The sequence below is a fragment of the Clarias gariepinus genome, chromosome 22 (genome assembly GCF_024256425.1).
Source record: "Clarias gariepinus isolate MV-2021 ecotype Netherlands chromosome 22, CGAR_prim_01v2, whole genome shotgun sequence".
NCBI lineage: Eukaryota > Metazoa > Chordata > Actinopteri > Siluriformes > Clariidae > Clarias > Clarias gariepinus.
The window spans coordinates 247,501-263,133 of NC_071121.1; the positions used below are offsets into that span (position 1 = coordinate 247,501).

Sequence of the window (15,633 nt, forward strand, 5' to 3'; positions counted from 1 at the left end):
TATAGACTCTACCTCTTTACAGGGCTTTATCTCTTTATAGACTCTACCTCTTTACAGGGCTTTATCTCTTTATAGACTCCACCTCTTTACAGGACTGTACCTCTTTATAGACTCCACCTCTTTACAGGGCTCTACCTCTTTATAGACTCCACCTCTTTACAGGACTCTACCTCTTTATAGACTCCACCTCTTTACAGGGCTCTACCTCTTTATAGACTCCACCTCTTCATAAACGCTACCTCTTTATAGACTCCACCTCTTTATAAACGCTACCTCTTTATAGACTCCACCTCTTTACAGGTTCGCGGAGCCTGGAGCCTGTCACAGGGGACTTGGGCATAGTCAGGGTACATAGTCAGGAGGTTCTATGATATGATTTCTTCATGCAGTGTAGAATCTTACACACCTGCTTTGGACATGTAGTGTGTAGATCCCACCTTCCACCATGGAAGTTACTCAACTTTCTCTTGAGCGTCCAGCAAGGATTAACACTGAGCTAACCTAAGAGACTCTTAGTAACTAATGATGAAACTAATGATCAGGTCTAACCCTAACCCAGTAAACCACTATGTCCTTGTGGTCACTCAAGGGACAGTGCTGTGGTGTCTTGGTATTGATGTCTTTGGTGGCCAATCACAGGAAAAGAGACATCGGCCGCTAAATCCTCAAAACTCAACGAGCCGAGGAGCGTGTGTTCAGCCGTGGAAGCTCACGAGTGAATTTAACGAGAGTGAGATTTGATGAATAGTTTAGTGATTAGTGCAGTGTAGTGTCATAAGTGAGTTTTATCACAAAAGCATGAAAGTTTTAATTATAATAGAACTATAACAATGGCTACAGTGATCAGCGGTTCTGAGAGAGTCAGAGATTCATGTTTTAACAGGAGACACTGTGACTGTATGTCCAGCCCACTAGCTTGTGTCACACACTCAGCTCTCGAGCAACACACAGCTCAGTTCACACACTCAGCCCTTGGGTCACACACTTGTGCAGCCCTTGATGCCCTTGTGCCGTGACCTCTAATGTGTGAATCGGCAGTGTGCAGCACGTCTGCATCTGTTCCACAAGTTCATGAACAGGTGAGTTGATGGTGTTCCATCTGGCTGCCTTTACACTTTGAGCTCTATCAGGCAAGACAGATGACACACGGTGGGACACAGGTCACTTGCCTTTAATCACATGTTCATGGGTCAGGGGTAACTCAGTGGTTAAGGCATTGGACTACGGTTCGGAAGATCCCAGGTTCAAACCCCACAACCACCAAGTTGCCACTGTTGGGCCCTTGAGCGCGGCCCTTAACCCTCAACTGCTCAGAAGTGTAATGAGATAAAAATGTAAGTCGCTCTGGATAAGAGCGTCTGCCAAATGCCTAAATGTAAATGTAAATGTTCTCCTGGGCAGTGGCTCTTGCAGGCTTTTATGTACCTTTATCTCTCCATTGGCTGATGCGCCCCAGCTGGTCCTGCCCAGCCATCCATCAGCACAGCCTTGGTGTGAGCCCTTGTGATGTCTGTTGTCTGGGCAGCTTACCCCAAATGGGCATGACGGTCTCCCCATTAGCATTAGGCTAAAGCCTAAAAACTCCAACATTACACTTACACGCTTGTTACTCTGGACTCCGCCTTTTATAGAGAGCAGGAGTTCCATTCATTCTTTCAATCGCCGCCGGCTGTGCTTGTGTGACCCTGTTCCATCATACACCTGCAGAAGGGGATGCTGCCTCTGTTTCGGAGTGAGCAAGGAGCGAAAGAAGTTGGGCATATGTCAGTCACTAGGTCCTGCCGTGACAGGTCAGACACTATGCTTTCACGTCACTCACACTCCCCACTCAGGTCACACCCTCAGCTCTCGGTTTCCACTTTGCTCTCGGGTTTGCTCTCCATGTGACCCACTTTCTTGGGAAACACGCACTCTGCTCTCAGGTCATGCACACTCCTCTTGAGTCTACACTCTCAGCTCACGGGTCCCACAATCCGCTCTCAGCTCACACACCCCTCTCTTGGGTCATACCTTCAGTTCTCAAGTTTAAATTCAAGTTGTCATTTTCACCATATACAGTTTAGTACACAGTGAAATGAAACAACGCAAGGTGCAACATACAACCTTAAGTAGCAACATAAATTAACGAAACTAACAAGCTAACTAAGACACCTAACTAGCTGAGACAAGACAGATTGACTTTCTTAAGTAAAAAGCTGAGACTTTTCCTATCTATTTCATTTTGTATAAGCACCTATACAAAAGAGACAACATAAATTGCGTGTACAAATGTGCAAACAAGAGTCACAACACAACATTATGACACATTTCAATACTTTGTGGTGATGAGGTTATGAATTAAGATAATAGGAGGAGAAACAGTCAACATTCCTTGTAAGTAACAGCAAAGATAAAGAAGTAATAAATGTTGGGCAAGAGAGCATGTTCAGGTTGGTATGAACAACTTTTGGATGGTTGTTGATTAGTGTGTTTGTGCATGTGTTGTTCTGTTGCCAGCAGCTGCAAACCAGACAGTGATGGAGCTGCTCAGGATGCTCTCAAAGGTCCCTCTAAAGAAGGTGGTCAGGATCTGGGCCTTCCTCAGCCCTCTCAGGAAGAAAAGTGTGAGGAGACCAGATGAGAAGCTGTTGATGTTCAGTGGAGAGTGGCGCTCCGTGCCCTCGGGAAGTGAACAACCATTTCTCTTGTTTTAGCAACATTCAGAGACAGGTTGTTATCTTTACACCAGTCCGTTAGCCTCTGTACTTCCTCTCTGTATGCTGACGTTCGTGCTAATGAGACCTACCTTGATGACCCGATCAGGGATGATAGTATTAGATTCAAGATTCAAGATTCAAATAACTTTATTAATCCCAGAGGGGAATTGCTTAAATGCTAAATTAAATGCTGAACTGAAGTCTATGCACAGCATTCGAACATAGGTGTCCTTCTTGTCTAGGTGTGTGAGGGCCAGATGAAGTGTGGTGGAGATGGCGATATCTGTTGACTGGTCCAGTAAGCAGGGTCCTGATGTCACATTCAATATCCACATTCAATAAGCACTCTGCCAGGGGTATTGTCTGGTCCAGCAGCTTTACATGTGTTGACTCTGCATAGAGTTTTTCTCACATCAGCAGTGGTGAGACACAGCACCTGGTCATTGGGAGGTGGGGTGGTCTTCCTCACTGTTACGTTACTCTGTGCATCCAACCAAGTGTTGAATCTGTTCAGCGCATCTGGAAGCCAGCTGTCACTGTCACAGGCAGGTGATGATGTCCTGTGGTGGTGATGGCTTGTATGCCCTGCCGCATGCACCGTGTGTCACCGCTGTCCCTTAAGTGGTTGTGGATTCTGTGTGGGTGTGTGCACTTCTCCTCTCTGATGGTCCGGGACAGTTTGGTTCTTACTGGCACAGTCTCAGGTATTCAGAAGTGCATGCACCTCCACTGTAATCCACGGTTTCTGGTTGAGTCATAAGATAATGTTCTTTGAGACATCAAATGTTGTCAGTGCACTTGTTGATGTAGCTGGTCACTGATGACGTGTACTTCTCCAAGTCAATGAAGTCGCCGTAAGTTGCAGCCTCCCTGAACATGTTCCTGTCAGTGTTCTCAAAACAATCCTGAAGAGCAGAGATGGTTCCTGCTGGCCAGGGTTTCCCCTGCTTCAGAACCAGTTTTGAACACTTGTTTAGTGGTCTGTATGCTGGAATCAGCATAAAAGAGATATGGTCTGAGTAGCCTAGCACAGACTCCCACGCGCTTGCCATGCTTCCTCTTCCTTGCACACCCCTTCGATGTCTCGTCCTCCAGCCACCGGCATCAGGCAACGCTGCGGACTGGAAGCCTGGTCTCCACAGCAAGCCGAGAGCTGAGAGCGTGGGTCACACCGACAGTTCTTGTGTCACACCCTCAGCTCTCGGGTCAAACACTCTTCTCTCAGGTCACATGGTTATCTCCACTCCAGAGTACAACACTCACACTTTGGGCTTTTCTGTGTATGTTCCTTATGAGACTAAAGAAAGGATCTCTAATGCACAGTGGCTGTCCCAAACTCTACACCACTGTATCACAGTTTGTATACAGCATGTATGTGTGTGTGTGTGTGTGTGTGTGTGTGTGTGTGTGTGTGCAGTGTGACATTTCCTCTTACTTTATACCCAGGTGCCACTCTGACTATCCCGAATCAAAATAAAGCCTGCTCCGCTCTTTCTACTGCTGCTTGCGACTCGTTCAGATTACAAACTCAGTCATTTTTTCCTGCTACACACACTTTTTTCATCACACACACACACACACACACACACAGAGTTCAGGTCTGATCGAGATGTGTGACAATAGGGATCATTTATGAGTTTATATCTGATTTTCTCTGGCATTTGGGCAAATGTCATGGCTGGAGCAGAACACACACACACACACACACACACTCACAGTGTTGTTCAGGGTTTCTGTGTAATATAGAAGTTTGAAAGTTTAAGTGTTCAGAGTTAGACTAAGGTTAAATTCTAATAGAATGACCTCACTCTTATTCACTTCTCACCCCTAATATCACCTCATCTGGAGAGAGAGAGAGAGAGAGAGAGAGAGAGAAAGAGAGAGAGAGAGATGGAGAGTGGGATGAGGAGGAGGAAAGAAGGTCACGCTGTGCTGAAGCTCTAAAGAACTGCACAGGAATGTGAAGAATTCAGCATCAGAGAGAGAAACAGGAGAGAAATGGGAGAAGAGGAAAAGAAGCAGGGTGTGGAAAGTAAATGAGAGTGTGTGTGTGTGTGTGTGTGTGTGTGTGTGTGTGTGACAGAGAGAAAGAGAGAAAGAAAAGAGAGTTGGATAGTAGGAGTAGTTTAGCAGGGAGGAGTGTGATGGGTGTGGTGTCTGTTCTGACTCAAAGCAAACACACACACACACACACACACACACACACACACCAACGCTCAGTATGTGTTTCTAGTGAAACATTAGGCAAATGTAAAGAGTGGAGTGGAATGGCCCTGCAATGGATTGGCACCCTGTCCATGGTGTACCCCGCCTCATGACCTAAGTCTCCTGGGATAGGCTTCAGGCTCCCGCCACCCTGAACACAGGATAAAGCGGTATAGACAATGAGTGAGTGAGTGTATGAGATGTAAGTGTGTATGAATCAGAATGATTAGATCGTCCCTGATGAACGAGCCGAACAAAGAATCAAAGAAACCTTGAGAGGAACCAGACTCAACAGGGAACCCATCCTCATCTGGGTGATAACGGATAGCAGGGATTGATCTGCACTCATACTGTGTGTTAGGAGGCTGGAAGTTCAGTATAACAGGAGATGTGGAGAAGTTCATATGGAGTCCAGTCTGTTATTGGAGACTCAGGTAGACTGTAGGAAACTCCAGTCCTGAACTATCGAGCGACTGCAGTCACGAGTCCTCAGAGAACAGCTGTCTGTATCAGGTGAGGACAGGACCGTCTTCATGGTAAAGTGGAACCGTCCCCAGTCACCACACGCATCCCAGACAGACCACACGGGGCGTCCATGTGACGAGATCTCCAACCAGAAGAGGGACACCAGGACAAGTCAGACAGGTCCAGAGGACAGAGGGGAACCCTAGACCTTGGAGATGCGAGGCCACAGTGCTTTCCACCATACTATAGACCTGCTGAATAGCTACATAAATAAAAGAAGGCTTTTGTCTGTACATTGGATCAAAACTCACTCTTTCAACGGTATCTTTATGTTTCATACATTAGAAAAACAGAAACCAGTTTCAGAAATATTTCTTTCTGTCTGTCTGTCCAGCCGAGTTTACGCGGCCAGACGGAAGCCACTCCTTAGTAAAAGACACATGGCAGCCAAAAGGCACCTGAAGGACTCTCAGACCAGGAGAAACAACATTCTCAGGTCTGATGAGACTCTCCGACCGCTCTACCATATAGACCTGATTGGATGGTTGTCCTTCTGGAAGGTTCCGGATGCACTGTATATACTGTATATATATGAAGTGCCAATTTATATATAGACATACAGTGGAGAAAATAATTATTTGACCCCTTGCTGATTTTGTAAGTTTGTCTAATGACAAAGACATGAAAAGTCTCAGAACAGTATAATTTTAATAGTAGGTTTATTTTAACAGTAACAGACAGCACATCAAAAGGAAAAAAAATAACTTTAAATAAAAGATAGAAACTGAATTGCATAAGTATTTGAACCCTCTAACAACCTTTAAGAGTTCTGTCTCCCACAAAGTGGTTGGACACTCCTATTCAATTAGTCACCCTCATTAAAGACACCTGTCTTAACTAGTCACCTGTATAAAAGACACTGTGGAAAGACACTGTGATTCCACAGAATCAATCAATCAAGCAGATTCCAAACTGTTCAACATGGGGAAAGTCCAAAGAGCTGTCCAAGAGTGTCAGAGACAAAATTGTAGACATGCCCAAGGCTGGAATGGGCTACAAAACCATTAGCAAGATTCTGGAAGAGAAGGTGACAACTGTTGGTGCAATTGTTCGAAAATGGAAGGAGCACAAAATGACCATCAATCGACCTCGTTCTGGGGCTCCATGCAAGATCTCACCTAATGGGGTGTCAATGATTCTGAGAAAGGGGAGAAATCATCCTGGAACTACACAGGAGGAGTTAATTAATGACCTCAAAGTAGCTGGGACCACAGTCACCAAGAAAACCATTGGAAACACATTACACCGCAATGAATTAAAATCCTGCAGTGCTCACAAGGTCCCTCTGCTCAAGAAGGTACATGTGCAGGCCCGTCTGAAGTTTGCCAATGAACACCTGAATTATTCAGACAGTGACTGGGAGAAGGTGCTGTGGTCAGATCAGACCAAAATTAAGCTTTTTAGCATTAACTCAACTCGCCGTGTTTGGAGGAAGAAAAATGCTGCCTATGACCCCAAAACACCGTCCCCACCGTCAAGCATGGGGGTGGAAACGTTTTGCTTTTCTGCTAAGGGCACAGGACAACTTCACCGCATCGACGGGAAAATGAACGGAGCCATGTATCGTAAAATCCTGAGCGACAACCTCCTTCCCTCTGCCGGGAAACTGAAAATGGGTCGTGGATGGATGTTCCAGCGCAACAATGACCCAAAACATACAGCAAAGGCAACAAAGGAGTGGCTCAAGAAGAAGCACATTAAGGTCATGGAGTGGCCTCCTAAAATTCCTCCTAAAATCTGCGCAAACTTGGATATCAATTACAAGAAACGTGTGACCTCTGTGCTTGCAAACAAGGGTTTTGCCACTAAGTATTTTAGTCTTTTTTTGTTAAAGGATTCAAATATTTATTTCACTCAATGAAATGCAAATCAGTTTCTATCTTTTATTTAAAGTAATTTTTTCAAATTTCCTTTTGATCTATTACTGTTAAAATAAACCTACCATTAAAATGATTCTGTTTTGAGACTTTTCATTTCTTTTTTATTGGACAGCAACAAATGACAAAATCAGCGCGCGGTCAAATATTTGTTTCTTTCACTGTATATGAGATATATATATATATATATACTGTATGTGTGGTTCCTGATGATGATGATGATGATGATGATGATGAAGGTGATATCATCGGTGTGTTACTCAGTGTGAATCTCCGCCCACCTTTTAAGAACAACAGCAGCTCAGGAGAGGTGGGCGAAAGGAAACACGGCCTAAAAATAACCCTCTGTCTGTCTCTCTCTCTGTCTCTCTCTCTCTCTCTCTCACCCACACAGTTTTCCTGCTCGAGTGTGTGAGACATTGGTGAACAGTTTCAGTTCTGAAGTGTGTCACCTCAGCATCCCCGAGCCGCTTGGTTCAGAGCTGCGCTAATGGAAAACTGTGTGATTAAAGGTGGAGAGCGAGAGCGGAGCTGGAAAGTGTGTGTGGTTTCTACAGGACAGAAACGAAGGACAGAGAGCGAGTTTCTCACTGAAATACTGCTTTAACGGCTAAAACTCAATCGCACGGGTTTTTCCACCAAATTTCCATTTACACTTATTCATTTATCAGTCATGTTTATCCAGACTGACTCAGAGCCGAGCAGCTCACCGTCACACACTTGAACCAAATAATAATGTTTTAACCCTTTAATCCCTGCCACAGACAAGCTCCGCAGGAGTGTATCGGAGTATTTTTACACGCTGTAGTGTCAGCTCTTGGAGCATTTCATGTCATATACTGTAACTGTGCAGTCCTTACAGACACGCCTACAAGAATATATACATAAGAAATGCCAAGTAACTAGATAAATCGATTAAAAAAGCCATAAACTACAAAAACATTATCCTAATATTCTTGTGTCAACGTGAAAATGTTGCAGAAAATAGCCTACTTAAAGACCTCACAATGTATTTGTCCTATTTGCATTAATTAGAATGTGACTTATGTTTATAAACATTGTGTTAGATGCATTACATCACCAATGATCAAATAGACACAAAACACAAAACGAAGTCCATGTCAAGAGCTTAAAAATATTTATTATAAAGATTAAATTCAAAAACTAAAGTGTGTGTGTGTGTGTGTGTGTGTGTGTGATTGTATTCATGCAATTTATCCATGTGAGTCTGATTTTGTATCCAAACAGAATCACTATACTGTGGGTTTTGGTTTGGATTTTATTGACACTTAAATTGAAGTTTGCAAATAGACTCACTGGCGCCCCCACTTGATTTAAGCTTAAATTAAATATGCTGGAACAACAATTTTTTGTGGCTCTGACCTAAATCACATTCTGATCGTGAGTGTTTCTGTAGAACTCCTGGGCTCCTGATGTTATATACAGCACGTGTTACTTCACATCACTGACAGGAAGTGTGTTTGGGTCTGTGGTGTTTCTGCTGAAGTGTGTGCCGGGAAATTCTCTCTCTCGCTCACACAAACACACATATACACTCACACTTTTATACAATTACACACACATGTATACACTTACACACAGAACATTACAGACAAAATGGAAACAATTATGAGAACATCTATGAAAAAAGAGAGTACAGACAGAGCACCACCTAATGTGAGTGTGTGTGAGTGTGTGTGACAATACATCACATATCACCCTGAAAGCTTCTTGCTCAAACACACTTTCTCACCAAAGCAATATATATATATTGCTGTAACCTCTCGCAGCCGGAGGTCAGAGAGAGCTGATTGGCCGAGCTCCCTCAGAGGGGAGGGATGAGAGGTACTTAGTGCTTCCACAATAATCACAGCTCTACAGCCAATCAGGGGCGTCTGTGAGCTCACGCAAGCGGAAGGAGTGAATAGCGCTGTCCACTAATAAAGAAACCTGACCTCGACCCCTGTCAGCTGTCCAATTACAGGCCAATATCAAACCTCCCCTTTATCTCTAAGATTCTGGAAAAGATAGTAGCGGAGCAGCTCTGTTCAAATCTACATAGAAATGGCATACATGAACTGTATCAGTCAGGATTTAGGCCTCATCACAGTACAGAGACAGCACTCGTTAAAGTAGTAAATGACCTCCTATTGGCCTCTGATCAGGGTTGTGTAACTATGCTTGTATTACTCGAACTCAGTGCAGCTTTTGACACCGTTGATCACGCTATTCTTCTTCACAGATTAGAAAATGTAGTAGGAATTAAGGGTACAGCCCTCTCCTGGCTCAGATCCTATTTAACTGATCGTTGTCAGTTTGTAGAAATGGTGATTATTCTGCATGTTCTCTAGTGGAGTTTGGCGTTCCGCAGGGTTCAGTTTTAGGTCCACTGCTTTTTTTCCCTTTACATGCTTCCTCTGGGCAACATAATCCGTAAGCATGGTATTAGTTTTCATTGTTATGCTGATGACACACAGTTATATGTCTCAGCAAAACCTGATGAGAAAAAACAGCTTAAGAAAGTTGAGCAATGTGTGCAGGACAATAGAGACTGGAAGTTAATTTACTTCCTTCTGCTTAATGCTGATAAGACAGAAATTTTAGTCATAGGACCACCCAGGTTTTTGATCACACTAACTTTCGATGGCCTTTTGATCCATCAAGTGCAACAGCGAAAGACTTCAGTGTGATTATAGATTCCAGCCCTTCATTTGAAGCTGGCTCATCTAAAGGAAGTCTGCTGCACTGTTCGCTTCTCACTATCTAATCTGGAGTGTAGAGAACATTCTGGGAAGCTCTAATTTATCCCTATTCCCAATTCCCTGCCCTACAGTATGTTGGAGAAACATGCAGCACACTAATGTAGGGAATGGGATCAAGTGAACTTACTGCACTTTAATGTTCACTCTACATTCCAAGTGCTACAGAGTGGTGCATTATGGGTAGTACCTATCAGCTGTAGAACACTTGCATTTGCATTTGGGCATTTGGCAGACGCTCTTATCCAGAGCGACTTACATTTTTATCTCATTACACATCTGAGCAGTTGAGGGTTAAGGGCCGCGCTCAAGGGCCCAACAGGGACAACTTGGTAGTTGTGGGGTTTGAACCTGGGATCTTCCGAACCGTAATCCATTGCCTTATCCACTGAGCTACCACCGGCCCGCAAGTAACACTTGCTACATAGCACACTAGATATTGAGCTTTTTGAATTTTTTTGAGCATTTTTATAACCCTGTGAATAAAATCCAGCGCATCCTGACATCCCACAATGCAGTTCATGTAGGAAGTAGAGATTCTCAGAAAAACTCAAGGTTGCTTATAATTCAGGAGTGGTGTAGTGTATAGTGAATAAGGATGATTTGATTTAATATGTCTATTCAATTTGAAATGTTTTTTTTATAAGTGTCCGAGGTGAGGTAGTGTGTTTTCTGCGTGTTCTCTGCATGTTCTCAGAGTGAGTAATGATGTGCTCTTGGCCTGCAGCTGGAAAAATCCTGCAGCTGCTGAAAATGTCAGCGGTGTGAATCATGCGGCGTTCACTTCCTGTCCGCGCTCGCACAGCAGAAAACACAACTGTTTTCACTCGGAATCGAGTCACCACTTATTTATAGAGTCCTGTCTCAGGGGTTTAACACACAGGAACAAACCTGCCCCAACTGCCACCCTCTAACCCTTGCACCCCCATGCCCTACACAGTACCCCAAACACAACCCCCTCCCCATGGTGACTTTTTTGAGAATGAGATTTCATTAAAAACACAGCCTGGGCTCACACATACCTTGTTGTCATAAACTGGCACTAAACCCCGCCCCTTATATGGACATAACTTCGGATCAGATTATACGTGATGTGAATATAAACACAGAATTTTCTGTTTAGAATTCGCATAAAGACTTACTCTAAAATCTAAGTATAAGAATATCAGAAAAATTCAAACAAAGAAAATATCTAATAAAATCATGTCACTGAATCACCACTACGACTTCTACTACTACTACTAATAATAATAATAATAAAGCCCAACTCAATAAAGGAAACCTATACATTTTCAATCGACTGTCTGTCTGTTTCACGTCTGAAACACTGGCCTCCCAGGAACTCCTTTAACAGGACAAACATGTGGAAATGTCTTGGCGCGAGGTCAGGACTGTGAGGAGGGCGTGGCAATAACTCCCAGCCGAGTTCCTGTAACGTGCGAGTGGTGCGTCTCTTCCGGAAGTCGATTTTGAAGGATCAGACGTTCCACTCTGAATGTTCACGTGAACGACTGCAGTGAGCTCTGAGCCACCTCGTCCAGGATCATCACTCACACAGATTTCTTTAGGATGTTTTATCACCGCACTGTGATCAAAGTTTTCTGTAAATGTGAGTGTTTAAAACTAACTAATTAAATGAAATAAATGAATAAAATCAGGCTATACATTGTGATGTGAAGGTCTAGTGTGTGTTTTAAATGTAGCACATCTGAAGCTCATCATCACTCTGGGAACAAATTCATCTCTGTCTAACAGGAAGTCTAGCCAAAGGCTGGGCTTGACCTTTGACCCCTCTTGACCTCCTGACCTTCCTGCAGTGTAAGTATTCATGGGTCACTTTTAGAGACACAGTGTTCTTTAATGATGACCTCAGATCAGATTTCCTGCGAGTCTGTGTGTAAGACTGTGTGTGGATGAGAAGTGCTCACTTTAGAGTTTCAGTTATTTTTATTTACAATATAATTTACAGAGCTGCATGTTTTCATCAGGCCTCACGGGTCTGTGCATACACTCGATCCTAAATAAGAGCAAGACATTCCTCAGGCTGGTGATTTTTAGGTGTTCCTCATGCAGGTGGTAAGGGGAAGTCATTAAATGGTTAAAGGACTGAGTGAGTGCTGGTGAAGATCCGGTTCTTGGTCAGGGCTGGGATGAGGGTGTTAAGGACGTTCTCTCTGCTGATGTTATCATTAGTCAGCACCCACTCTGCTCTCACTCCATGAGGTTTCATCAACATGTCTACACACATTTTTGCAAACATAAAATGTTTCCATCAACTCTAAACTAAAAATACTTTGGAAACACTCACATGACCTTAGCAGCACATTACATCATATCCTGTTAGCTGATGTCCTCAAGAACGGTACAAACAGTAACATTCATGTACTTCTGCTTAACGTTCCACACGCGCTAAACACGCGCTGAACATGCACTAAACACCCGCTGAACACGTGCTAAACACACATTGAACACACGCTAAACACACACTAAATACGCGCTAAACACACACTGAACACACGCTAAACACACACTGAACACACGCGAAACACACACTGAACACACGCGGAACACACACTGAACATGCGCTAAACACACACTGAACACACGCTAAACACACACACTGAACGCGCGCTAAACACACACACTGAACGCGCGCTAAACACACACACTGAACGCGCGCTAAACACACACACTGAACGCGCGTTAAACACACACTGAACGCGCGTTTAACACACACTGAACATGCGCTAAACACACACACTGAACGCGCGCTAAACACACACTGAACATGCGCTAAACACACACACTGAACGCGCGTTAAACACACACTAAACGCGCGCTAAACACACACTAAACGCGCGCTAAACACACACACTGAACACGCGCTAAACACACACACTGAACACGCGCTAAACATGTGCTGAACATGCACTGAACACACAGTGAACACACACACTGAACACACAGTGAACACACACACACTGAACACACACACTGAACACACAGTAAACACACACTGAACACACACACTGAACACACAGTGAACACACACACACTGAACACACAGTGAACACACACACACTGAACACACAGTGAACACACACACACTGAACACACACACTGAACACACAGTAAACACACACTGAACACACACACTGAACACACACTGAACACACACACTGAACACACACTGAACACACACACTGAACACACACACTGAACACACAGTGAAATCCTCCTCCTGCTCTGAAGAAAGTAATGATTATATCAGGATTTTTGTAAAAATAGCTTCATGATTCCGCCGTGTGCCACCTGTAAGTGCCGCAGGGCATTATGGGTATTTGGTACAGGTTTATGGTACATCGTTTGAAGTAAGAAATAAAGAAACACCTATTTTGTAGAGGTGAACTCTGTGTCGACCTGACCTGTAAATGTTTCGGAAAAGAGGCGGGGCTAAGGGGTAAAAAAGGTTTCTGTAAAGTACATATTATATTATTATATTATTTTACTTATATATTATTATTTATATTATTTATTTTACCATTCCAAAGTTTTACATGGTTGTAATTGTACATATAAACAGGAGCATAAAAATGAATGTAAAAGCCGTTAAACCTCCTGTGGTCTCAGGGTCAGTGTGTGTGTGTGTGTGTGAGACGTCTCAGAGACACGATCAGGTATACTTACTGTACATGGCAAAATAAAATAGTCCTAATAAAGACAAGGAGAAATATTTGTTAAAAAGTAAGGGGTTAATTAAAGACTGGTTAACGTCACTGTGTGTGTGTGTGTGTGTGTGTAAACTATAATAATAGCTGGAGAGAAGGTTGATATTATTTTGTAGACAATGTGAGCTTTGGCAAGACAGAACACTTCCTGTTTGGACAGGAAATGCTACCGTGGCTCAGCCTTATCAGTGAACACACCGAGCTGTGACAGACAGGAGACGAAAACGCTGCTCTGATTTACACTCCAGTAAAAAGAACTGAAAACCCAATGCTTCATATCCAGAGAACACACAGTTACACACACACAGTTACACACACAGTCTGTAACACACCTCGACCTCGGCCCATAACACACCCATGTTTAGTTTTAATGCTGTGTGTTCAATTCATGTTATTCATTCAGAAATGTGTATAACTGAGTGGGAGTTAAAGCGAAGCCTGTGATTGGTCAGCTGCTGTAACCCTCGTTATGACATCATCAGCTTCCACATTCCACCAGCGTCTATCAATGAGGAAGTTTCTCACTTAATCCTGAAACTGTTTAAAATTTAAACACCCATAAAGAGTACCGCCATTCCCTACAGAACCCCAAGTAAGAACACACACACACACACACACACACACCAGGAGTTTCTCCTGTCTCCCTGAAGTGTCAATTCTGTAGCTTGTGTTGAGAATTGTCTTGTTGCCTTTTTCCTGTCTGTTGGCTCTCGCACTCTGAGTTCTGACTCACTGAGGGTCTGTTCCCAATTTTCATCTCTCCCTCCTTCACTTCCTCCACCCAGAGAGAGAGAGAGAGAGAGAGCACTCCAAAAACAACACAAGTTGAGAAATTACACAAAATGTGTCCTGATATTTTAGCAACACACACACACACACACACACACGCCTCTCCCTGTTAAACCAAACTCTTATCAGCTTTTTCCTTCCCCTCCGTGTGTGTGTGTGTGTGTGTGTGTGTGTGTGTGTGTGTGTGAAAGAGAGAGAGAAAGAGAGAGAGAGAGCGTGGGAGAGGGAACCTGCACCCACAAAACAACAGGAGGAAGCCGGTAATCTGAGCCCATAGAGAGACAGGGGGAGAGAGAGAGACAGGGAGAGAAGGAGAGAGAGAGAGAGAGACAGGGAGAGAAAGAGAGGGACAGAGAGAGAGAGACTGGTAGAACTAAGATGTTACTCAAGTTTAACAGAAATCAGAAGCTGAAGTGCATTCATCCTGCAAACATGGGAAGAAAAGAATGCACTGCGAGTGCTCTGTCTGTGTATCTGTCTGTCTGCGTATGTCTGTCTGTCTGTCTGCATGTCAAGTAACAAACCTAAAAACATGAAAGCATGAGAACAGCAGAATTAAACAAGTCACTCACCAGCTCAAAGTGTTACTTCCACAGAGTCAAGAACTTAACCCAAGTTCATGTTCCACATCCTGATCAGAGATACTGTAGCATCCAGGAGAGAGAGAGAGAGAAAGAGAGAGAGAGAGACGCGACCTAGCAGAGAGACAGAAAGTGAATGAGGGAAAGGGCTGAGCCTGTCTCTTACTCCGTCTCAGTGACTTTTACAATCCCTCAGTGTGAGCTAGCAGAGGAAGAAACAAGCTGTGTGTGTGTGTGTGTGTGTAAGAGAGAGAGAGAGAGAGGGGCTGGAGGTGGGAGGGACCCTCTGCAAGGAGGCCAGGGGCTGTCTGCGTCTGCGACACACACAATGGCAGGAAACGGTGTATCGGAGGGTAAAACACAAAACCCGAGACATTAAAGAAGAAAAAAGTGGAAAAAAACAACAATCATAAACCAGTGGAAACAGCAGAGCTGAAGCAGAGCCGAGACAGAACCAGGGCAGAACCGGGGTA

The 15,633-nt window shown here is 43.9% G+C and overlaps 1 protein-coding gene across 1 annotated transcript in view; it reads right to left on the minus strand.

Moving 5' to 3' along the window:
* The window catches only part of hdac7a (histone deacetylase 7a), a 60,616-nt gene extending 45,239 nt beyond the window's left edge, over positions 1-15,377 (minus strand). The window contains exon 1 of the mRNA XM_053482016.1: positions 15,152-15,377. The gene's annotated coding sequence lies outside the window, so the exon portion shown is untranslated. The remainder of the gene's footprint in view (positions 1-15,151) is intronic.
* Positions 15,378-15,633: the final 256 nt, after the last annotated feature.